Consider the following 25668-nt stretch of genomic DNA (forward strand, 5'->3'; position numbering starts at 1 on the left):
TTCCCGTATACACTTCACGGTGAAAACGAAATGAACGGCACATCATTAAACTTTGTCTAACGAGATTTTCAGGTAGAATGAACACTATTAAAATATAAATTATGAATGAAAATTAACTTTTCCGTATCTAATTAGTGTTCAATGTGGATGGAAAACTTTGTTTTCTTTATGTGGTAAAATAATCTCTTACAAAAATTGTATTTGTAGATAGTTTTATCCAATCGCAGAACTGTTCATTGACTGATCTTCTAATCGGCCCTTTCAAATTAACTTTTACTATAAAATTCCTAGTACTTCTAAACTCGTCATTATAAAATCAGATTATTTTCAGACAAAATTCTCGTTCATGATGGTTTAATCCACTTGCAAAGAAAATGTTCCTCCGTTACATGGAATAAATGTTTGATACAGAAAATATGATAGAATGAAGACAGTCCTGAATTGGACAATTCTTTCCTCGAGTTTTGCTCTTATCAACATATTTGGTGATCCATTTTTATTTACATAGGTAGTGGAAAGTAGAAATCTATTTCCACTTTCAAACAAAGATCAATTTCGTTAGCACCCCATTAAGCCTCAACATGCCAAATTTAGTTCGACTTGCTTGATTAGTTCTCGAGTTATGCAGAAATGCATGCTTCATTTGTATGGCAGAAACGTTTCGTGTCCCCCAAAATCTTCACATGCCAAATTTGGCTCCATTTACTTGATTAGTTTTTGAGTTATGCAGAAATTTATATTTTACTAGCTGACCCGGCAAACTTCGTCCCGCCCAACATTTGTTTTTTGTTATCAATACCCTCAAACATTCATGTTTTCTTACTATGAGCAAGTTCATGGGTCCAATCGCAGAACTGTTCATTGATTGATCTTCTTATCAACCCCGTTGAATTTACCTTTTACTATAAAATTTCTAGTATTTCTAACAAAACTCATCTTCATAATATCAGATTATTTTCAGACACAATTCTCGTTCAAGATTTTTCAACCAATTGCAAAAAACATGTTTCTCCGTTACATGAAATAAATTTTTTATACAGAAAATATGATAGAATAAAGATGCCCTCTGTAATTTGTGTTCCATTTGTATGGCAGCCCCCTTCGGATTCCGTCAACCGGAAGGTTTACAGAATGTTTTCACTGGATTTTATTCTAATTAAATTGTAAAATGAAAAATAATTTGATTTTTTGAATGATAAATTTAATTAGTTTATACACCTCCTTGTTCGGCCAAATTTTGATCGCGATACTCTATATAGAGATAAACAAACATTATATTTCGAACGATCATATTTCTTATTTTCAATGTGTTTGTCAATGTCAATTATTTTACGTAGTATTGAATAGCGCAACATAAAGTATAATGTTTTTTTTTAAAATTCGAACTAATCAAAAAGCATTTATTTTTTAGTTATTTTTTTCGAAAAAAATACATACAAATGCACTATCCGAACTTCGCGGACTAAATGATGTGGTCTTTGAAGTTAAATTCGTTTCCCCTAGAGACTTATGCGTCAGAGGACAATTCGTCAGAGCTTTCATTATTAAGCACGCCTTATGTTTTAATTAAATAAACTTTCATCCGTAGGCTGGTTAATTTCCTCACGCAATTATTTTTATTTCACATCAAGTCAAAACAGTTTTTAGGTTTAGCTAGCTTCGGCTGGACATATACTAAAATTGGAACGATACAGAGAAGATTAGCATGGCCCCTGCGCAAGGATGACACGCAAAATCGTGAAGCGTTCCACATTTTTCTGTTTGCCACTCATGTGTAAAAGTTTGTAGTTATAAGATGATTAGTTTAGTGTACTGTGCAACTGTGTTGTTATCTGAATACATTTGTTTGTATGAAAGGAAAAAAAAAAAAAAAAAAAAAAAAAATTTCTCAAATGGGGATCAACACTAGGGTAGGAGCCTACCTGTTGGTCTCAAATGTTCCTATCTCACGCCTCCACGAAGATCATATGACGACATTTTTAGATCGGGCGTGAACTGGAAACACACACCTGGTCTTGGCTCCGAGAACGGGTGTCGAAAGTGGCTAAGTGAGGGGGTGCGAGCGAGTCAGAGCGCTATATCTCTCCCGGGGAAGGCCTCCCGGGTCATGGAGGCCTTGCCAACCCGCTGTCTCCCGGGCAAAGGAGATACACCCAGAAAATGGAGCTACGTTCACGAAGAATACTCAGAATGCGATCGCCCGAGGAGGGTCCCCGAACTGGAGCTGGTCCTGGAACGGGCGTAAGAGCGAGCGGCCAGCGGCTGGAGGGCGATGTGCAAGAGCGGGCCACCAGCCGGGTTCAACCCGAAGAGCTACCGCCACACGGAAACAGCAGCCATCGACATCACCAACGAAACGCTGCGCCTACGAGGCGTGTTGCGACTGTCAGACGACAGTCGTCCACACTTGTGGGTACTACTAGGCGACGGATCATGTGGACACATGAAATGAATGAATTCGTGATCCGCGCCTATTACATCTGCACTGCTTTGGAGACGGACATGAGCGGTCGCCCTCGAATACTCGCAATGTTCGAGGAAGCGTATCCAGAGTTCGTCGGGAGGCTTGACCAAAACGCGATGAACGCGAGGCGTAGAGCGATTGTACGCAACAATATGCTCTCCCAAACGCAAGTCGACGAGATCAAGCAGCAGGTGCAGAGAGAACTAAGCTCCAGAACAAGCAGAGCAAGCGATGTGTCGAGACGAAGTTCAGTACGGCTGAGCAATTCATTCGCGAGTGGGGCACGCGAATCAGCACCAGTGGAGGCCACAGTACAACAACCCCCTGAGCCGGAAGATCCACAGCCAGATCAACAACTACTACGCGATCTGGTCTTCCATTACGACGAGGCGATCTCACAGTTCCGCGACACGGACCCTTTGTCGCGCCCCAGGATCCCGAAGTTGCAGCATTCCCGCAGGCTGACAAGTGCAGTAAAGCTCATGAACGAGCACGTTCTTCCGCTGCACTTGGTTGATGCTGAGAACATGGAGGAGCTGCAACTGAAAGTTTACTGTGCTGCTGTGGCGACCGCCAAAAGTTTAGGATACCGTATTAGGCCAAGAGGCGGACTGCTCCAACATCTCCGTGAAAGGCGTGAGCCTCCATGGCGAAGGAGATTGGAGCAACGGATCCTAAACAAGCGCGCCGCAATTGGAAGACTGATGGCGTACAAAAGAGGCAGCAGATCGGCGAAATTATGTCGCCAAGTTGCTGTGATCGTGCGGCCTACTGAACTTCGCCAGCTGGGAGCTCACCAGCTGACGGAAAAACTCGACACACTGGTACAGCAATTGAGCGTCCTAACTAAACGGCTGAAACGTTACTCTGACTCTGCAAAGCGCCAGGAACAAAATCGGATGTTCAGAGATAACGAAAAAGCGTTCTACGACCACATTAGCGACGAGAAGCCCGACTACCGCGAAGGTTTGCCAGATATTAGCGATGTGACGAACTTCTGGGCTGGTATTTGGGAGACCCCAGTAGAACATCGCGACGGGCAAATGTGGTTAAGACGGGAGGAGGAGAGTTGTGGTGAAATTGGAGAGATGCCAGCTATCATCGTCGGAGAGAACGATGTCCGCGAAGCCTCGCGGTTCCTGAGGAACTGGGCAGCACCGGGCCCCGATGGTGTCCAGAACTTTTGGCACAAGAAGCTGACCGTCGCACATCCAAAGATAGCTGAGTGCTTCAACAAGGTGCTACGTGACCCACACAACCTTCCTGAATTCGCCACCCGTGGCGTCACCTTCCTCCTCCCGAAAGACAGCAACACATTGAACCCATCAAAGTACAGACCGATAACGTGCCTATCGAGTCTGTACAAAATACTGAGCAGCATAATTACCGCCAAAGTTTCTGCTCACTGCGAACAGCATCACATCATCGCAGAAGAGCAGAAAGGATGCAGGAAAAATACGCATGGCTGCAAAGACCAGGCCATCATCGACGCAGCCATAGTCGGCCAGGCGGTATATAACCAGCGGAACCTAAGTATGGCCTACATCGATTACAGGAAGGCTTATGACTCCATACCTCACTCGTTTCTCGTCCGGGTATTGGAGCTCTACAAAATTGATCCCGTCGTCGTTAGGTTCCTGCAGCATGCGATGAGGCAGTGGAGTACGTCTCTGCACCTCAGTGATGGGGAAAATGTGTTGCAGTCTAGAACGCTGCAGATAAAGAGGGGGATATTCCAAGGCGACTCTTTCAGCCCGCTTTGGTTTTGTCTGGCACTGAACCCCCTCAGTAGGACGCTCAATAGAAACGGTCATGGCTATAAAATAAGGTATGGCGACGGCGCCCACGAAGAAGTGACCCATACCTTTTACATGGACGATCTCAAGGTCTACGCTGATTCACGTCAGCGTCTAGGTGTAGCTATCCGGGTTGTCGAAGACATAAGCAGGGACATCTGTATGGAGTTCGGCCTCGACAAGTGTCGCTGTGTCCACCTGCTGAAAGGACAACTTACCGAATCCGGAGGCTACGAGGTCTATGACGGCGAGTTTATAAGAGACATGGTTCGTGGCGAATCCTATAAATATCTTGGATTCCGACAGCTCACCGGGATTCGCCACTCCGACATCAAGACGGAGCTGCGAGACAAGTTCTTGAGTCGAGTGAACTGTGTCCTGAGGACTTTCCTCAACGCGGGGAACAAGGTACGCGCGATCAACACATTCGCGGTTCCCCTGCTGACCTTCAGTTTTGGTGTAGTCAAATGGAGCAAAACTAACCTAGAGGACCTTGAGAGGAGGATGAGGAAAGCATTCAAAGAGGCCGGAATGCACCATCCTCAATCGGCACTGGAGAGAGTTTCACTACCACGCAAAGAAGGGGGACTTGGAATCGTCGACATTTCTGCACTGTGTGTTGCCCAGGTACGACAACTGCGCGAGTACTTCGCAGAACGCGCCAACCAAAACGCGCTATACCGGGCTGTCTGCGCCGCCGACAGAGGATACAGCGCTCTGCACTTGGCGCAAGCGGAGTACCAACTCAACTGCAATCTGCAGACAGTGGAGGAGAAGATTGCAGCTTGGAAGCAGAAGGCAGTGCATGGTGCCCACCCCCATCAACTGGACCGGCCACACGTCGACAAGGCCGCATCTAATCTGTGGTTAACGCGTGGTGAACTCTCTTCAGTAGTAGAAGCCGACATGATAGCCATCCAGGACAGGATAATGCCGACGAGAAACTGCAGGCGGTACGTCTGGCATCAAGACGTTGATGACATTTGCCGGATGTGCCATCAACCAGGTGAAAACATAGAGCACATTATGGGAGGCTGTCCCGTTTTGGCCAACGCAGCCTACACCGAGCGCCACAACAACGTGGCCCGTATTGTTCATCGACAACTGGCGCTCCAATGTGCTCTACTGGAAGACAACGTACCGAACTACCGGTACCTGCCTGCACCTGTCCTGGAAAATGACCGTTTCAAGCTGTACTGGGATCGCACTGTTCTGACCGACCTCTCGATCCACCACAACCGCCCAGATATAATGGTTTACGACAAGAGCGACCGCAAAGTCACCATCATCGATGTCGCTATTCCACTGAACCAGAATCTGGAGGAGACCCACGGTCGCAAAATCTGCAAGTACCGACCATTGGCCGTGGAGCTCAAGGAACTGTGGGGGCTAAGGGAGGTCCCAAGAATTGTTCCAGTCGTTCTCTCTGGAACTGGAATTATCCCGAAGACACTTCTGGAAGCGCTAAAGGTGTTGAACATCGAGAAGGAATTGGCCGGCATCCAAAAGTCGGTCATCCTTAGCACCTGCGCGATTGTCCGACAATTCCTCGGTCAGGACTAAAACAGCACGAGCATGCAGATACGTGCATTCCGCAGAGCCTAGTCCCCCTTTGGCATTCAGAAGCCCGGGGGCAGGTGAAAATTCTGGCTAGGTTCGCCTAGTTAAGAAGTGAGATAAGTCTGCCAAAAAAAAAAAAAATATTCGTTCGAGAACTCGCGAGCTGATCGGACAAGTTTGAGAATCGATCCGATAACGGTGTTTTTTTTCACGCAGATCTATATTGTGCTTTTTTTCATCAGTGCTTGCGAGTGAAGCGAGCTCAATTAAAAGTGGTGCACGATCGAGACGCTGAGGATCCAGTTCAGATCAACACACATTCATCACACGCTACACAGCAGCGGCAAGTAGAAGTTTATTTTTCTATTGTTCCATATATCATTCCTTCAACCTCCTGTATACGATTTACACCATTGTCCAACATTGTATTTACCAAATCGGCAAGCGTTGGCATTAGGGGTGTATATCTTTCTTACATTACCGTTGAACTTTTGTTGAAACTTTTTTTCATTTTTGAATTTTATACAATAAAAAATTGAAATAAATATAATTTATATATACCTTGAATACAAATATAATTTATTTACTCATTTATTTTTTTCTATTTTTTATTATTATTCTACACTGTTCACATCGAACAGGTGACTAATTCATTATTATGGCTGAGGGTGGGGAGGATCCCCCATCCACGTCATTGAATGTTTCTGATGCTGACCCACCTCCTGAAGAGCAGGAGGATGAAGCAGACGTTGAGGAGGAAAATTCTGTGTATGAAGTAGAAAGTTCTGAAGATGAGGAAATTGATGAAAAACATGATTTTCGTCTAAAGGAATACCCGGAGGGATTCAAAGGTCCATTCATTGTATACTTTAGACGAAAATCAAAACCTCTTAATGTCATTCGCATCTCAAAAGAACTAACGCAGAAATTTTCCAAAGTTACTGAAATTACTCGGATGGGGCCAGACAAATTACGAGTTGTCGTCTCTTGCAGGACCCAAGCGAATGCAATAACGCGCTGTGATCTCTTTGCGATTGAGTATCGCGTATACGTACCCTGTTGCAACGTTGAAATAGACGGTGTAATAAACGAAAAGGGTTTGACTCGAAAAGAGATACTCGATGGTGTCGGTCGCTTCAAGAATTCCTCACTTAAAAGTGTGAAGATTCTTGAATGCGATCGACTGAAGTCTGTGTCACTTAAAAATGACAAACGAGTTCTCAATCGGACAAACTCTTTTCGAGTGACATTTGAGGGTTCCGCTCTTCCAAACTACGTTGCAATAGGTGCTCTTCGTTTACCTGTTCGGTTGTTTGTACCCCGGGTAATGAAATGCAACAAATGTATGCAACTCGGTCACACGGCCGCCTATTGTTGCAATAAACAACGTTGCGCAGATTGTGGAGAGAGTCATGATGGGACTTCTTGCGCAAAAGAGCGCAAGTGTCTTCATTGCGACGGGGCCCCCCATGATCTTTCTCAATGCCCGGTGTACATACAACGAGGGGAAAAACTCAAGCGTTCCTTAAAGGAACGTTCCAAGCGGACTTATGCAGAAATGCTTAAGAGTTCCGCCCCAACGACTCAGGACAATCCCTACTCCATTCTGCAGAACGACGAGCCTGTTGCAGACGCTCCCAATGCAGGAAGTTCCGGTACATCGCAGGGTGCCATTAGGAAAAGAAAAATTACTTCTTTTCCATCACTCCCCAGAAAGAAGACCGAAACTTCCCAAGTTGGAATGAAACCTCGTATCGAACGTGCTGAGAATAGACCGAAGCAAGTACCTCCTGGTTTAAGCGGTTCTTCTACGCACCAGGGGTCCTCAGCGCTTCCCGGAGCAGAGCCCAACACGTCTGTTCCTTTTTCGCGGTCGAGGCAACAGCCACAATCTGGCTTGCTTGCGCTTTCTGACCTGATGGACAATATTTTAAATGCTTTAAATATAAATGACCCTCTTAAAAGCATAGTATTATGTTTGCTTCCAATTGTGAGAACATTTTTGAAAGAAAAATGTGGTTTTTTAGCAGCGTTCATTTCCCTCGATGCCTGATTCAGTGCAAGAGGTCAAGGATTTGACCACTGTAATACAGTGGAATTGCAGAAGCATCATCCCTAAACTAGATCAATTTAAATTTTTAATTCATAGTTCTAACTGTGATGTGTTTTCCCTCTGTGAAACATGGCTTTCTTCAGCCGACGAACTGAATTTCCACGATTTCAACATTATTCGCCTCGATCGAAATGACTCGTTTGGTGGCGTACTATTGGGGATCAAAAAATGCCACTCCTTCTATAGAGTCACTCTCCCATCGATGACAGGCATTGAAGTTGTCGCTTGCCAGACACAAATCAATGGCAAAGACCTCTGCATTGCCTCGATATATATTCCTCCAAGAACTATGGTTGGCCGCCATCAGTTTTTTGATATCATCGAGGCACTGCCGGAGCCGCGGCTAATCTTAGGTGACCTCAACTCCCATGGAACAGCATGGGGTTCACTCTACGATGACAACCGTGCCACTTTGATTTATGATCTGTGTGACAACTTCAAATTGACAGTTTTGAATACTGGGGAAGCAACTAGAATAGCCAACCCTCCTGCACGGGCAAGCATGCTAGACATATCACTTTGCTCTTCTTCGTTATCCCTGGATTGCACGTGGAAGGTAATCCAAGATCCCCACGGTAGTGACCACCTGCCAATAATTTTATCGATCGCCAATGAATCAGGTTCTCGTGAGTCAGTCGATATTGCGTATGACCTCACGAAAAATATTGACTGGAGAAAATTTGCAGAAATAATATCTGAAGCACTTGTTTCAATGCATGAACTTCCTCCACTCGAAGAGTATAATTTTATATCGAGTTTGATTTACGAAAGCGCACTTCAAGCTCAAAAGAAACGTGTTCCTGCTACCACTTTACGACGTCGTCCTCCATCACTTTGGTGGGACAAGGAGTGTTCAAAGGTCTACCTTGAAAAATCATCCGCTTTCAAAAAATTCCGGAAAACTGGACTAGTGGAATGGTTTCGAAAGCACCAAGCTCTAGAAGCCAAACTAAAAGGTCTGATTAAAGCAAAAAAGCGTGGATATTGGCGAAAGTTCGTCAATGGTTTGTCAAGGGAGACCGCTATGAGCACTCTTTGGAATACGGCTAGGAGAATGCGTGGCTGGAACCATACAAATGAAAGTGAGGAATACTCTGACCGTTGGATTTTCAAATTTGCAAAAAAGGTTTGTCCCGATTCCGTTCCTGCACAAAACGTCGTACGCGACATTCCGCTCCAATGCGACTATGAGAATTTTTCGATGGTGGAATTCTCAATTGCCCTCCTCTCATGTAACAATTCAGCTCCGGGGTCGGACAAGATTAAATTCAACTTGTTGAATAATCTTCCCGACTTGGCAAAACAGCGTTTGCTGAACTTGTTCAACAAGTTTCTGGAGCTGAATATTGTCCCGCATGACTGGAGACAAGTGAGAGTGATAGCCATACGGAAACCCAACAAGCCGGCTTGCGATCACAACTCGTATAGGCCGATTGCAATGTTATCCTGTATTCGTAAATTGTTAGAGAAAATGATTCTACTTCGTTTGGACAAGTGGGTCGAAACGAACAATTTGCTGTCAAATACGCAGTTTGGCTTCCGCCGAGGTAGAGGGACAAATGATTGTCTCGCGCTGCTATCTTCTGAAATCCAAATCGCATTTGCTCGCAAAGAACAAATGGCTTCCGTTTTTCTCGATATCAAAGGGGCATTTGATTCAGTTTCCATGGAAATTCTCTCTGATAAACTTCATAATCGTGGACTTTCACCAATTCTGAATAATTTCCTGTACAATTTACTGTCAGAAAAGCACATGTTTTTCAATCATGGTAGCTTGAAATCTTCTCGATATAGTTTTATGGGCCTACCACAAGGCTCCTGCCTAAGCCCCCTCTTGTACAGTTTTTACGTCAATGATATAGATGATTGTCTAACTAGAGACTGCACGCTGAGACAACTTGCAGACGATGGAGTTATTTCCATCACGGGTACTAATCCCGCCGTTCTGCAAAAATCCTTGCAAGATACCCTGAACAATCTGTTCACGTGGGCTCTTAAGCTGGGTATCGAATTCTCTACGGAGAAAACCGAAATGGTCGTTTTTTCTAGGAAGCACGAACCCGCCCAATTCCAGCTTCACCTATCCGGCAAAACGATCAAGCACTCGATGTTTTTCAAATACCTTGGAGTATATTTTGACTCTAAATGTACCTGGGGAATACACATTGCGTATTTGAAACAGAAATGCCAGCAAAGAATCAATTTTCTCCAAACAATAACCGGAACATGGTGGGGTGCCCATCCAGGAGACCTCATTCAGTTGTACAAAACAACGATATTATCAGTGTTAGAATATGGCAGTTTTTGCTTCCGATCAGCTGCCAGGATTCATATTCTCAAGCTGGAGAGAATACAATATCGTTGCTTGCGTATAGCCATGGGGTGTTTGCATTCGACACATACGATGAGTCTCGAAGTTTTGGCAGGAGTACCCCCGCTTACTCTTCGGTTCACAGAATTATCCTACAGATTTCTCATCCGTTGCAAGATCATGAATCCATTGGTGATTGATAACTTCGAAAATCTACTCCAACTGACTCCTCAGTCAAGTTTTATGTCTTTATACCATGAGTACCTTACCCACGACGTGCACCCTTCACCAGGCATCTCCAACCAAGTTTGCTTCCCATACTTTTGCAATTCCTCTGTCATTTTTGATCTGTCCATGCGACAAAAAATCCATGGAATCCCAGATCATCTACGCTCAGATTCTATTCCGCCGATATTTTCGGCAGAATATGGGGGCATAGTTAGATCTGATAAAATGTTCTTTACTGACGGTTCATTCATAAACGGGTCCACTGGCTTTGGCATCTTCAATGAAAATTCCAGTGCCTCTTTCAAACTCAAAGATCCTTGTTCCGTATATGTTGCTGAACTGGGTGCGATATACTACGCACTGGGGATCATTGAAACATTGCCCATCGACCACTATTTTATTTTTTCAGACAGTCTCAGCTCATTAGAGGCAATCCGCTCAATAAAGGGGTATAAACGCTCATCTTATTTCCTAACAAGAATAAGACAACTATTGAGTGTTTTGGTCGAAAAATTATTCAAGATTACCTTAGCATGGGTTCCCTCTCATTGCTCGATTCCGGGGAATGAGAAAGCGGACTCGCTAGCTAAGGTGGGCGCTTTAGAAGGCACTCTTTTTGAAAGGCAAATTGCTTATAATGAATTTTTCCACATTCCTCGTCAGTATATGCTCGTAAGTTGGCAGCGCATGTGGAGTGGAGATGAGTTCGGTCGTTGGTTACACACGATTATCCCTAAGGTCTCGACGAGGGCATGGTTCAAGGGATTGAATATAGGTCGTGATTTCATTCGCGTGATATCTCGGCTTATGTCCAATCACTACAACCTAAACGCGCATCTCTATCGCATTGGGCTCGCAGCAAACAATCTTTGTGATTGTGGCGATGGCTACCACGACATCGAGCATGTTGTCTGGTCGTGTATCCGGTTCCATGCTGCTCGCTCTCAGCTCTCTAGAGCACTAAGAGCACAAGGCAGACAATCGGATATCCCCGTCCGGGATATCTTAGGTAGCCGTGATCCTGATCTTCTGCTTCATCTATACCTGTTCCTCAGAAACGCCGATGTCAACGTTTAATGATGTTTCCTTCATTGTGTCCCCGTTTCATATCCCTCCTATCCGATCGATAAACTTTTGCTTAGTCGCGGCAATACATACACACACTCTTTACAGACACACGGGCCAAAGGTTGTGCAGTCCACTGATCATTCAACAAGAGCCAAAGGTTGTACCGATCATGACAACTCTACACGAACTGATGATTGCGCCGGCTAGTGACCATTCTATCCTGGATTCCTCGAGTCGAGAAAGACGCACCACGCTAGATATGAGGTACAGACTAGGGGGGCGTTGCTGATTAATGGTCAGCTGCATCCCAATAGGAAGTATCCCGTGTCGGGCACACGTACAGAGCATTGGAGACAGCAACATCCCAATTACGAAAACACTTGTAATACTAACCTCGAGCCAACCGCGAGTAATCGGTTACATATTACTAACATAGATAATAAGAAAAATTGTATTGAACTCCCGGCCCCGTGAGGCTAACGCCATATGAGCCTTTATAAAAATATATATTTTGGAAAAAAAAAAAAAAAAAAAAAGTCAAAACAGTTGTGCTAAGTATGACACGAGCCAAAAATCTTCTACAGAGCTAAACGAAATTAACACCTTATCTACGTGACAGATTTCCAATAAATGCGGATACTAAGCGAAAAGTCAAACAACTCAGCTGTGCTACGTTTCAGTCAGCTGTTTCTTCACGTCATTGACACAGACCAATGCTAATGGAATGATTCGATGTTCATTTGATCATTCTTATGAGATCGGATGAAGAGATTGCAATCAAATCAATTGATAAAATAAGTTTCTTTACTTTCCGTAAGCATACGCATTGAATTTTAGTGGAATATCTTCACAATTGAAGTTAAGGGGGGCCCCTATCTGGAAGGTCGGAAAATAATAAATTTTCGTGATTTTTTTCGGATGTTAGGAATGTGTTCGGGTAATTTGGTTATTGTTTAAAGTATATTTGGAGATGTATTTTCCATTTTTGGAGTGTACGAATAATGATTATTACGCTATTGATAGCTGGATGTGTAGATGCTATTTGAAAATCGGTACTTTGATGGTGGTATCGCTTCTGAAGCAACGGGGTGTCAGAACAAATTCCAATAAATATTTTGAAACTTTAAGACAATACCCAAAGCAATACATAGAGGTTTTTGAAAATTCGAAATTTTTGTTAAAAATGAGTTATTTTTTAAGAAAAAGATCATAGAAATCAAAAAATTAGATATCAAAAAACGGCTATGCAACGCTTTAGATAATTTATTTTTACATGCTGATAAAAAAAATTCAGCCAAAATCGGTCAAGTAGATTCTGAGATACCGATACCACCAGCTGAAAAACACGATTTAAAGAAAAACGCAACATCCCTTGAGGTGAACTCACACTTTTGGCTATAACTTTCCAACGAAAGCGAATATCGAAAATTCCTTTTAGAACAACAATTGTGAGGGCATAGGTTTCCCAAAAATACAAAAAAAAAATCGACCTCCCAGAACGGGTTCCCCTTTAAAACAACGAACAAATTCATTTACCATTCGGTGGTGGTATAAGAAAGAACGATTTCAGTGATGAGTATAAAATACAAAATATGTGCTCCGATACGCACAATTTTCGCAGAAGAACATTCGTGAAAACAAACTTCCACCATTATACATATATCCCCTATATTACATGTTTACAATTAAAATTTGACTTCGGGTATCTTTGCTCCACACTAACTCAAATCTTTTCCTTAGATTACTGTTCCTTCAATATTGCGAATGTCATTTTTAAATAAACAAACCACTCCTTACACAAGAGAGATCGGATTTATAGATATTTGATTTTTGTTACAGCATGCTTTGGAGTTGCAGATTTTCTAAAATGAATAAAAATGTTTCGAATGGCAACTTCAGATTACAAGTGCAATCCGTTTGGCAACACAATTGAAAACCTCACAAACTACACTATCCGTCAACGTGATTTAAAAAAAAATAAAGCACCCGTTTTTATTGGCGTTCTGCGTTTTTTTTTAAACTTTGCTTTGTGCAAACAATTATTAAAAAAAATCATATAGTTTTTAAATAATTTTTTTATACGCTCAGTTACATAAGTTTATAGGAGTCAAATTCCTAGCTGTATTGTTGCTAGTACGTATAAACATTTTTTCCTTAATTCTAATGTTAATAAGGTAAAAAAAATTAGTTGGTTATATCTATGATATAACCGCAAGGTTGACGTGGAACTACCTTAGCTTAGCAATCATTCGTTTGTATTGATTAAATTCTTGATTGAATGAAACAGTTTCCAAATTCAATTGAGTTCAATATATTTGCTCTGTGAGTGAAAAAAATGAACAAATGCCGTGTAAAGTCAATTCATTTATTGTGATTGATTGTTCTTCGTTACAAGTAACTTTAATGATGGACCTTTTACGTTTGGTATGATGACTAGAACAAAATATATGTACGGAAGAATTATCAAACGTTTGATGAACCAGCCTAAGGCTGAAAATCTTTCCAATAAAGACAAAAAAAAATTATCAAACGATTATTTTATTTTACATTTCCCTCTGAAGTTTACATCCCAAAAGTGTACATACTTCTCGAATCTCGAATTTGCTTGAAACTGGGAAGTTCATTCGCTTCTAGTGTCTGCATGATTTTCCCAGGTTCCTAAGTTTAGAAGATCATGTTAGGACAGACATATTCCACTCTGCACAAAGGCAAGCAAGGACAAAAGTACTTGCAGTTTGCATTTATTTGAAGAGACGATTTCCCCAGAAACCTCGGTTTTGAAGTCCGTGTTAGGAAAACACATTTCAATCGGAACAAAAATACCCCCGATTTGTATGAATTCGCAATGCCGATTTCCCCACGCTCCATGGATTTGAAGTCTGTGTTAGGGAAACACATTCCAGTCGGAACAAAAATACCCCCGACTTGCATGAATTTGAAATACCGATTTCTCCAGGCACCTTGGTTTAGAAATCACTATTAGGGAACACATTTCGGTGGGAACAAAAGCTCCCCCTACTTTCGTGTGTTCTTCTTCTTCTTTTTGGCTTTAAGAGGGTTTAAACTTTTCAGTTCACTCGCCTCTAGGCTCTTTCGTGTGTTTGCAATGCCGATATCGCTGCTTGGTTTTAAAGTCTGTGTTAGGGAACATTTTTCGATGAGAACAAAAGTCCCCCTACTTTCATGTATTTGCAATGCCGATTTCCCCAAACCTGCTTGGTTTTGATGGCTGTGTTAGGGAAACCGTAAATTGGGCCAATCAAAACGATGCAGTTAGGGCGTTTAGATAACGCCTAATATTTTACAGTTATTCAATTGTTTATCTAATGAAAAACAACATTTTGTTAGTTGCGATAGATGCGTAGAAATATTCCCTATCAAGTGAAGCAAACAACTCTCCTATCCAGTGCCAAATGTTCGAGCTATAAGCATTCGAAATCTTTCATTTTTTCCTGCATGTTCTGTGTTTAGGTTTTCATTTTACCCTCCATATATTCCGGCTAGACGTAGTCCCACGTCAAAAACCGATTACTCGCGGTCGACTCGAGTTTAGAAGGGTGACATATGTTCGTCAGGACAAGGAGGGGATATAAGGATATTATAACAATATCACACATCACACGCATCACACAACATCACAATAAATTTTTAAACCTATTCTTATATCTATTATGTATTTACATTTAAAAAAATTGGTGGGTTATATAACCGCAAGGTTGACGTGGGATTACCTTATAGTACCAATCATTTATTTATATTGATTAAATTTCTGATTGAATGAAACAATTCTCTAATTCAATTGAATTCAATATATTTGCTTCATGTGTAAAAAGATTGTATAATTCCATATAAGGTCAATTCATGCATTGTGATTAATTATGTTCTTCGTTACAAGTAAATTTAATGACAGTCCTTTTACGTTTGGTATGATGCCTAGGACAAAATATGTGAACGGAAAAATTATCAAACGATTATTTCATTCTACGTTTCCTTCTGAGGTTTGCATCTCTCAAGTGTACGAACTTCTTGAACAGCGAATTTGCTTGATTTGATGAACTTCAGGCACTCAGTTTCGATTTTGACATATACGTCGAACACATTGGCGTTATCGCAGCAATTGGTTATCAACATCTTGCCTAATCATCAAATGGTATGCGTAGGAATTCAGTGAGCAGAAGATATGAAGACATATCCTTCAATGCAATCTTGAATAACCGAGCCAAAGGAAGTGTTAGGAAAACATTTTTCGGAGTGCAAAAAAAAACATGCGAGTGCAGAAGTACCCCCGGAAGACCGTGTTAAGAAAACATATTCTAATTTGCACAAAGGCAAGCGAGTACAAAAGTACTCGCAGTTTGCATTTATTTGCAGAGCCGATTTCCCAGACATCTTCATCAATTTCCTTAGACACCTTGGTTCTAAAGTCTGTGTTAGGGAAACACATTTCAGTCGGAACAAAAAAGTCCCTGACTTACATGTATTTGGAATGCCAATTTCCCCATGCTCCATGGATTTGAAGTCTGTGTTAGAGAAATACATTTCAGTCGGAACAAAATACCCCCGACTTTCATGTATTTGCAATGCCGATCTCTCCAACGCTTCTTGGTTTCGGAGTCTGTATTAGGGATCACATTTCGGTGAGAACAAAATTCCCTATACTTTCATGTACAGTAGAACCCCGATTAATCGCGGATAACGAAATAAAAGGTTAAAAATAAGGTGTAAACACAAAAAAAAAGATATTTATGCATGAAAACTATGTTTCATTAATACAGTAATCCAAAAAAAAACCAAAACAAAGGAACAAGACCCTATCGCTCACTGGCAAATTCCGGGAAGTTCTGTAGAATTACAAATGAACTCGCTTTCGCGGATCATCCGCTCGCGAATAATCGAGGTTCTACTGTATTTGCAATGCAGATTTCCCCAAGGCTGCTTGGTTTTGATGGCTGTGTTAGGGAAACCGTAGATAGGGCCAATCAAAATGAGGCAGTTAGGGCGTTTAGATAACGCTTAATATTTCACCGCTATTCAATTGTTTATCTAATGAAAAATAACATTTTATTAATTGCGATATAAGCGTAGAAACATTCCCTATCAATTGATGCAAACATCTTTTCGATCCAGTGAGAAATGTTCGAGTTATAAGCATTCGGAATCTTTCATTTTTTCCCACATGTTCTGTGTTTAGGTTTTCATTTTTAATTTTTTTTTATATTCCGGTTAGACGTAGTCCCATGTCAAAAATGATATCAATGGCCTTGATTTGAAAATGACAAGCAATTCAAATTCTTCTATAGCTTCCACGTTATTCTGCATACATTAAACTTTATTGATTGCAGAATCTCAACAAGGATATTAAAACTAAAAATCAATTGATTCCATTAAGCATGCAAGTGATACTTTCTGCCTAAATCGTGTGGACACAAAATACAGCTTCTGAAGTTGTAGACGTGATAAAAGCTATCGAAGAAAAAAAATGACAAAATTATAAGAAAACAATTTTCGAAACCGAACTCAGCGCAGTGTACATTTTTGGAACAGAGCAACACGTGCCGATGAAGCGAGCACGAAAAATGAAGAAAACATTAGGATTCCCCAAAGGATGCGTTCATGACATGTCTGTCTTTTCAATATTTTCAGCTTTGCACTTCCCACAATTGTTTGTCGATAAGAATAGCCACCGGGTTACAAAAACCAACAACAGTGTTGCTATCCACCTGAGTGTTAGCAATTTGTGAAGATTTGTTTGTTGACTTACATGAATGACTCTTTGAGAAAAAGCTAATATTCGCTTGATTTTTATTTGAGACGGATTTAACACGGCTAAGTACTGTTTTATGACCCACGACGAGGTGTAACAAATGGCAACGTGAGATAGAGTGAGCGAGAGTAAACAAAATTATTTTGACCCGAAACTCGTGACACGAAAATCGTCATCAACAAGATCTTCGAACGCGGGACCTTCTCTACGATGTATGCACACAGAAAAATGCGAACAAAACTCAAATTCATAACCGTTCTGCTACGGGTATTTTTGTTTTTTTTTTCGTGTACAAAGCGCGCGACGCCCGACCGAGCAGCGATATCCGCTAAAAAAGTTAACTAAAATGTGCAAATTTGATAATTTGCGGATTTTTTTCTTCTGTATGGCGCATGATGTACCAGAGAGAAACATGTCCCTGACGGGGCTAGAAGAAGGATCATACTAATTATAGTTATCCCGATTCCGCGCCGTCGATAGTAGATTATCTCGATGCAGACGAAATATACACAAACGGTAGGGTCATGGTAAACCTGCTTCTGTATGTTTTGTTTATTCGTTCATCAATCGGGGTTGCAGCCCTGTTTTTCGTTGAGATAGCGGTAGTGAGTAATGTATGAAACAAAGTATAATGAATGAATTGGGTATTCTGTCGGTTGTAATTTACCGTATCGAAAATAATTACTGATTTTCTGCAACACAATGTTGTCGGGGAGAATTAAATTTGTTTTTTTTTCATTTACATTACAATTGAAGAACAGCAATAACTGAGAGATGCAACATTTTGAATGTTCAATTCTTCGATAAATGTTATAATTGGGAAACATTGGAAAACAAACAAATTAAAACACGTCCATAAGTGTGAAACAATAATTCGAAAACGTGCCGTCAAAATGAACGCTATTTTTGTTCAGCGACTACTCGAAGAGAGCTATTTAGTGAATAATCGCGCAAAACCCATAAATCCTCCCACGCACGGGCGGATTATGTGTTGTTTTTGAAAAGCATTATCTTAATACGTTGTTATAAAGCCATGCGAATTTCGTAACCATGTGCTCCGAGTGCGTCAAATTTGAACTAAATCTTTCGCCATTATTATTAACACGATGAGCACTTGATAACAACAAATGAATTGACGAGTTTCATGGTTTATGAAGGAATTTTACGTCATTCAAGCAATTGTGTTATTTTTTATTTCGATGAATACATATATCGTATCGTTGACATTGGAAAGATTCTTCGAAGTTTGGAACTAGAAATGTCGGGCATAATTGAAGCAGAGAGAAGAAATTTGATTTTGGACACCCACGGAGAAAATCCGGCCTAGCCAGGCACAAAATTCGCTAAATCATTGAAAAAGAGTAAATCTACCGTGTGCCACCTTCCCAAACGTTTTCATGAACAGGAAGCTATCGTTAGGGTGAATCGAAGTCGCAGTTGCACTTACGATCAGTAGTTGCGTTTGAAGATATTGAAAGCAGTTATGGAGAACCCAGGACTATCGAATGCTGATTATCGAAAATTCAAGAATAGCTACTCGTAGCAGACGAAATGTACGTAGAGTAGGGTTCTGGACAGCTTCCATGCTTCCAGGCTTTAAGGCTTTTGTTCTGTATGCTTCTGTATGTTCTGTGAAACAGAGATTTTTGTCTCAGACGAGACTATGGACTAGAGCGCGAAGCTTTGGCCGAACGTTGCGAGCTACAAATCACTACAGCCAAGAAATGGTATCGTTACAATGGAGTGGATTTCATCGGAACTGATCTCAATTGTCCCCAATTCCGTTCAATCCACAAATATTGGACAGTTGTCAAACAAAGGCTTAAAAAAGTGACATGGTATCTCGAGATGCAACAGAATTCAAGATACAGTGAAATAAATTGGCCGCATCAATTGGACAACATAATGTCCATAATATGATTCGGGTTATTCGAAGAAGAGTTCGCAATGGCAATGAATAAACCTCCTCAACTTTTCTATTTCATAAAAATGTACACAAATCTTGAGACTTCAATCTTGAGATTGAACAAATTTTTCATCTCCAATGAATTACATGAATTTCAATACATCCTTTTTCTTTTGAATTGGATAATTACATGATGAGTCGATAATTGTGATATTGCGATACATTCAAACTTGCGTTACATTTTTGAAACTTGACCGAAATTAACCAAATTTCGCCAGGTTTCTCTTTAGAGTACTTTTTGTTCACCCACATGCAAAATCCTGGGTTGCCGTATCGCGTCTTGTGAAAACTGATGAATGAACATCATTCTTCTCAAGGGTCCTCCAAAGGTTCCAGGAATGGATGACAGTTGACCAGAAGTCAGGAGCTGGTTGAAAGCTGGGAATAAGGCGCGAAAAAATGCTTCGTCCAGAGAGTCTGGAAACGAACAAGTCACCGAAGGCACCATAAACGATAATATCTACAAAACTGAATACCTCCAAAACGGCTTCCAGATTTACGTAGCAAATTTAAGTTCATTTTAGTTGATAAGCTTGGCAGGAAATTTTTGATGTGGCAAGGGATTTGTGGGCAGAAAACCAAGGTTCTCGACACAAACAAGACAATGGACTAGAAAATGTACATGAAAGAGTGACTGCAGAAAGGTCTCCTTTCGTTTATTAAGGCTCAGAATGATCCGGTGTAGTTTTGACCAGATTTAACATGCCACTACAATCGAGATGTGCTTCAGGGGTACCAATAGGGATAATTACATTGAGAAAGACTTCAATCTTTCCAATTGACCCCAATTCCGCCCAATCAGAACATATTGGGCAATTGTCACGCGGAAATTGAAGAAGGGTGTCAAAACGACTCGGGATGCTGCAGACATGAAGAGATCGTGCAATAAAATGACCGCTGAGGTTAACCATCAGAGAATCCTTTGATGGAGGATATCCGAAGAAAAGTTCGAAAATTCTTCAAAAGAGTAACGGAATATTTTTTTCAAGATTTTTTTGAAAATAACAATAAATTATCTGCATTTTGATATAAAAACATTTTTGTACCTTCAACCAATCCCGAGATACAATTGGTTACGGATGATTATGGATTCTAAATAAGTTAAGCTTTATGCGGCGGTTATATTATAGTAACAAATTCTATGGGTTTATGAATTCATTGACCACTAGTACGGTAGATTTGACACTATGGATTTTTAATGGCAAAATCATGATATTATTATTACATAAAAATTATTATTCCTCGTGCAAGGAACCGGTCATAAATTCCGAGTGGCATATCGTAACATGCTAGATGGTCGCTGTAGGATGAAAAAACATGTATAGACTAACTCTCAACATAAAATATGGTGCCTTGTTTGACTAATCGCAGTAATCGCCCCTAATTATTCGATGTATTCATATTTGAATTTTACATTATTCGATACAAAATATCTCGATTATAAATGCATATATTGGAATATCTGAAATAATCGAACGATTAACAGACATTTTTATTTGTCAGACCTGTCCACATTTTAGCGTGAATAGTTAGTGGCCCTGTTGAAAATTACGATACCGATTTTATGACCGCTCGTTCGTTGGAAGATAAGAACTAAAGGTTTAACACGAAAACATCCGGACACATGAAATCCCTTCCATCAATGTATTTTTTGAGTGATTTTTTATCGAAATTTCCCTGAATCTAAGCCAAGAGTGTAGAGAATCAAAGTTGGCATTGGTTTCCAGGATAAGGTAATTTGTTTACATCATGGCCTTATCGGAGTAATCGCTATGGTGAGTCTATTCACCCGAGAGTTAGAAAAACTAGGGAATCGTAAGGGAGCATTTCTTAGCATATCTTATAGAATTTTCGATTCGATTGGTATGCAAATCATGAAAATCCGTTTCCAAGTTAAGAGTTTTTATGGCGTTGCGGCTTTAGCGGTGTGCGCCGATGCATTGTCATGCTGTAATATCACTTTAACGTGTCTTCGGACTTATTCTGGTAATTTTCCCATAAAATCAAAGTTTAAATTTTTTCCTTGTTGTCGGTGCCGCTCTGTAATCATAACCTCCATGTCAAATTGAAAGAATTCATACCATCGTGCTAGCAACATTTAAAACATCACCCGGACAATTTCAACTTGCACACTTAGTAAAGGAAAAACGGCCGCTTAACGAACAGAGACACGACAGAATACTCTTACTACGAAACCGATGAAAACCAACTTGGAAACATATAAACCCAATAGAATAAGAATTAATGCCCACAAGATAGTTTCATACGAGCAACGACAACATAACTAATTTGATATCGGTATCTAAGTCCTTAGTTAGGCCAGTCTATTTTTCTGTAACAATGTTCACAACAAGATACGCATGTACCAGTGCTGGTTGAAAAACATTTACGAACAATAAATACTAAACAGGAATTAAACCAGAAATTCCCAAGTGTTGTCTGATTAGCGGTGATGCCGCTCACCGCGCTACCTTGAATAACGACTGAATTTAGAAAGATTATTTTAAGTAAAAACCAAACATTATACATGAAAACTAATCCACTGCACTAATCCATCTCATCGGCTATAAAGCAAGCTATTCATTAATTTTATTTGCTTATTCTGCACGTTCCAGTTTTATTTGCTCCACGTGCTGGAGGGCCCATTTGGGTCGGATTTAAATCCGTTCTCATTGACGTAAACGACCTACACAAACCGGCAAACGCAAAAACTCCCCTCCAAGGACGAAACTTCTATCGACGTGTAACCTTCACATTGTCCCTGTCAAGGTAAAATGAAGGGAAACAAGCCCCGAACCATTCTCTCGATTCGAACCTCATGCTAACATATGCCTAAAGTGTTCCACTTTGCTCGCCGATTCACAGGCCTCGCCGATTCTGGCTTCCGCTCTCTTTCACTTTCGAAAATCGCGCGTCAGCACAGACAGACGCCACGGCCGTTGAACGTAAGTTGGTGTTTGTCTTCTTTCGGCAACTGAACCGTGGGAATCCTACAGGACGAATGAAATTATCCATCAACCAGGAGCGAAGCTTGGAAGAGATGCATAAGGATTTAGGCTGGCATGAGACTTTTTTTTCGTTCCTTTTCGTCCCTGTTTGGGGCCGCTGCAACGGGACAGCATTCGCCGCAACCCTTCTCGAGACAGACAGACTCGAGCGGGTAGTAGTAGTCCAATAGCAAACATCAACCGCGATGCCCTCGTGACGTGTTAATTTATGCGGAATTCCATTCAACCCGAGCAGCATGAACGACAGGAAGAGCGTCTCTAGGCGAACGCTTGGCGGCATTTTACACGATGGGAAACGTGTGAGATAAGTGAGAACAGGGTGGGATGCGTGAGCATGCGCGCTTGAACACCGTCTCCTGTCGTGTTCGGACGCACTTGTGAGGGATGTTACAGTGAAGGTCGGTGTGTATGAACGTGGAGAGTTTGGTGTATCCCAAAAGCGTAACGATCCAAAAAAGTTTAATGAGAATTTTATTTATTTGCATATGGATAGATTTTCATCAAGGAATCTCATCATTCTGATATGGATTCAATTAAATTCATACAAATATCTTGTAAGGTTTACTGCTCCGGCGACGATTAGAATCTCACGTAGATACACATTCACTATGGATAACAGACGAGGAAAGAGTATACACCAAGACCGAATGAGGGAGTCGAAGAACAGTGTTTATTTTTAGCAAACGGCTGCCCAAGAGAAACAAAACCAATCACGGTAAGTAAATCGATGATAGACTTGCAAATTGAGCTCAGCTGGAAATCGGAATGTTATCGTAATGTATGAATGATTGATACGCGGGTAGTAATTGCAATTGTATCAAAGTCTTATATTGAATTTCACTCTTATTTTCGAGACAATGGGATATCAACAAATGTGTCTGACTCACAATTTCATAGGGAACTTTGATTATGTGCTGAACCAGATGTTAAGCTCACATATTTGTTCCTAACATCGTTGCCCCGTCATCCAAATATAGGTGACAGTTTCCTCGTTCAAATTGAATAGGATTTAAGTAAGTATAGGATATGTAGAAAAATGTTGAAAAATAATAACATTATAACCATATTTTTCATGTTTATACTATGCTTTTCATTAATTTATAGTACGTATGGTTTGTACTGCAGTTTTTTACGAAATCCATATAATATGAATTTGGCATGTGTTATTGTCGTCAATTTGTTTTGGAATTAAGAAATGTCATGTAAAAGTTGTCTACAAACTAAGTTTGATCTTCATTTCATAATTTATCCGCAAGTTGGCACCACAGAAAACTCAAAAACGTCGCGTTGGGCGACGAACGTTCGGCACCTTGTGTTGGAATTCTTTCGATTTTCGAGATTTCGTTCTGTCGAGTAGTTGAGAGTCCGACTTTAAATAATCACATTAATTGCCGCAGTGAATCATAGTTCCTAATCGTTCCTCCAACAATTATCCCTTCCATGATAATCACAGGGGAACCACTAAATCTCGGATTGGACGATCTTTAGAAAAAGATCGATCTTGCTGGATCGATTTTCAAAACGGTGTTGGATCGATTCACTGATTTAATCACTACCAAAGAATCGATCTTTGGAAAATCGAATGCCTTTTTCCCAAATTATTTAACCTGTTCTATAAAAGTGTTGTCTTTTCTTCAAACATGGAATAAATATTTCACATTTCTATTCAAACATCGAAGGGATTTCATTTTGATTCTCAGGATGAAAATCACAAAAAAAAATTAAATCCCAGAAAAAAATTAGTTTCCAGGACATTCATCTTGAACCGTCATGGAATTATTTAATCAAATAAATTTCTTGAAAATTATTAGAAATTCAACAACTGATATCCATCCAGAACGCATCCGCTGACAACAATCCCGTTGAATCCAACCGTGTCATACGTCTGACATTCAGTCGAAAAATTGGTAGTAGCCCCAGTTCTAGAAAAGAACGCTTCAGCTGAACCTGATGTCACCATCCATCTCGTAACGATTTCCACTCTCAACCTAGTAAATGTGATGGTTTAAATATAACTTGTGACCACTTGTTTTGTCAAACTTACAAAACTGCTTTCTTTCGTTTACGACCACTAATTTGACAACCTTGAAAGGGATTCAATGTTTATGAAATTTGTCAAGTGGTTTTTGGTGAGATTAAAATCAAAGTTCACTGAAAAACAAAAACGGAAAATCGCAAATCGGAGAGGGAAAGATCGATCCAAGATCGCCCAACCCTACTCATTATCTCTAATTTGACATCCTCGAAAGCTATCCAAATGTTGACATTGTGTTTATAAAATTTGTCAGGTGGTGAGATTAAAATCGATGTACACTGAAAAAACTCTAAGATCGAAATGATCGAAAGAAAAAGATCGAACTTCACTACTTTTTCGGGTACAATTAATCGATTCAAAAAATCAACAATCGAAATGGAAAACATAGATCTTCTGTAAATCGATCCAAGATCGCCCAATCCTAACTGAATCACAGGTCACCGTGAAACTAAGCCTTCTGTCACGTCCAGCTGCCCGCATGGACTCTTTATATTCTCTCCCAAGGATGGCTCAATTTCAGCCTTTCTATATTAGCTAGTAAAGGAAAACACACTCTTATAGGTTACCTAACGAGACGGCGTTTATTAGCTCGATTCTGACCTACTTCCCTAGCTCCTGTTTTGTATTACAGTACTCACAGGTGTATTGGGTATTGTGTCAGGGCCCGCCGCTGCCTCTGCATCCGCTGGACCAGTTCCAGACCGAAACGTTGCACTGGTTAGGGGTGTTCTGTATCGCCGTATCCCCCGCCTCTTCTGGACCAGTTTCTAACCGGAATATTGCCCCGGTTGGGTATAAGAATGCTCCTTCTTTCGGCTCGATATCTCCTCAAACTCCCGTTCCTTGACTGGTGCACAGGAACCGGGATGTTCCACTCGTTTTCGTTTGTCGGCACAGTTATTGCTAGCTCGTACCACAGAACTCGCGCACAAATGAACTCCGACGTTTTATCTAGTGGAGTCTGAACACAACTTTTCAGACAGGTTTATCAACGATGATGGATGGAATACGTCTCTTCTCTATCTCGTGTCTCAAGCCAGTCCTCTTTTCTCCGGCCGGAATTTCCTCCAACCAGCCGAGTAATTATTGGGATCGATTTATCCCGCCAGGAATCCACTCGTACCAATCGTAAAGCCTTTTCTTTTGTGGTGTGTAGTGTTGTGGCTGCTGTATATAAACCCTGGTTTCGTGTAATGTTTGTTGCCTGTGCGCCGTCTTTTTAATTCTAGCTAGCTCGTCTTTTATTAATTAAATTTTTATTTCGTTTCATATAGGTTTTATTTTTATCAATTGGGTGCATAGTTTCATTTTTGTGTAAATGTCCCTAAGTAGCTTATTTATTTTTCCCATAGATG

The 25668-nt window shown here is 40.9% G+C and overlaps 1 protein-coding gene and 1 non-coding gene across 2 annotated transcripts in view; one reads left to right on the top strand and one right to left on the bottom strand.

Annotated features, from left to right (window-relative positions):
• The window catches only part of LOC129775007 (b(0,+)-type amino acid transporter 1), a 114381-nt gene that overhangs the window by 56591 nt on the left and 32122 nt on the right, over window positions 1–25668 (bottom strand). The gene's annotated exons all lie outside the window — the stretch shown is intronic.
• Window positions 1653–1757, top strand: LOC129781040 (U6 spliceosomal RNA). The gene has a single exon (XR_008744072.1). It is a non-coding gene; the product is annotated as a U6 spliceosomal RNA (small nuclear RNA).

The sequence above is a fragment of the Toxorhynchites rutilus genome, chromosome 3, assembly GCF_029784135.1.
Source record: "Toxorhynchites rutilus septentrionalis strain SRP chromosome 3, ASM2978413v1, whole genome shotgun sequence".
In the NCBI taxonomy this organism is placed as follows: Eukaryota; Metazoa; Arthropoda; class Insecta; order Diptera; family Culicidae; genus Toxorhynchites; species Toxorhynchites rutilus.